Genomic DNA, 1133 nt, shown 5'->3' on the forward strand with positions numbered 1-1133 from the left:
GCAGCTATTAACATGCCAGTTATGTAGTGGACGGGCAGGAAAAAACACTGAAAAGTGTCCACTATGGCAAAGGTAAGTATATTTTAGGGTGGTGAGAGAGAAGCCCCTTGGCCAGGCAAACATTCAGATGGTTGTCCTGTTCTCAACATCAGAGTCCTCAGCAAGAAAACAAAACCAGAGTTCACGTGGCAGGGGGGTCGGACTGCGGATCTCTCCTTTGTGGTGGTGGCGGCGGCCAGAGAGCGAGAGTACGAAGTGTCGCAACCCGAGTCATGGCAGGACAGGCATTTAGAAAGTTTCTTCCCCTCTTTGACCGAGTTTCAGTTGAAAGAAGTGCAGCCGAAATTGTAACCAAAGGAGGCATTATGCTTCCAGAAAAATCACAAGGAAAAGTATTGCAAGCAACGGTAGTAGCTGTTGGATCCGGCTCTAAAGGAAAGGGTGGAGAGGTTCAACCAGTTAGTGAGCAAGTTGGAGATAAAGTTCTTCTCCCAGAATATGGAGGCACCAAAGTAGTTCTAGATGACAAGGATTCTTTCTTATTTAGAGATGGTGACATTCTTGGAAAATACGTCGACTAAAATAAGTCACTATTGAAATGGCATCACGTGAAGCTGCCACTGAAGTTCTGAAATCTTTCGTCGTTAAATAATTTCCGTGTTTCTTTTACAATAAAGTCATGATATCCCAACTAATGATATTCAGTGTCTCTGAAATTTCGTTTCTCTGTATCGATTTAAACATTCCCAAATAAAGGTGTATAAATGCAAAGAAAACAAAAATAAACCTTCCAATCGATGGAAAACAAGCTGTAAAATCTAACAACAAACATGGAGGAACCTTGAAGCTATTGTGCTGAGGGGGGAAAGAAGTCCGTCACAGCAGGACAGATGCTGTGTGATTCCACTTCTACAAGGCCCCCAAAAGAGAGCCACAGAGACAGGAAGTAGGGTGGTGGGTGCTCGGGGCTGGGGGAGGGGGAGGGGAAGCTGGTGTTTAATGCGGACAGAGTTTCAGTTGGAGAAGATGAAAGAGTTCTGGAGGCGGATGGTGGTGACGGTTGCACTTAAAAAATGGTTTAAATGGTAAATGTTATCTTACTTGAGCACAATTTCTTAAAAAGTTGCCCATCC

At 44.1% G+C, this 1133-nt stretch overlaps 1 pseudogene; it reads left to right on the top strand.

The window, feature by feature from the left end:
- The first annotated feature begins 272 nt into the window (after nt 1–272).
- LOC136131276 (10 kDa heat shock protein, mitochondrial pseudogene) lies at nt 273–581 on the top strand (annotated as a pseudogene).
- The last annotated feature ends 552 nt before the right edge of the window (nt 582–1133 follow it).

The sequence above is a fragment of the Phocoena phocoena genome, chromosome 11 (genome assembly GCF_963924675.1).
Source record: "Phocoena phocoena chromosome 11, mPhoPho1.1, whole genome shotgun sequence".
Lineage (NCBI taxonomy): Eukaryota > Metazoa > Chordata > Mammalia > Artiodactyla > Phocoenidae > Phocoena > Phocoena phocoena.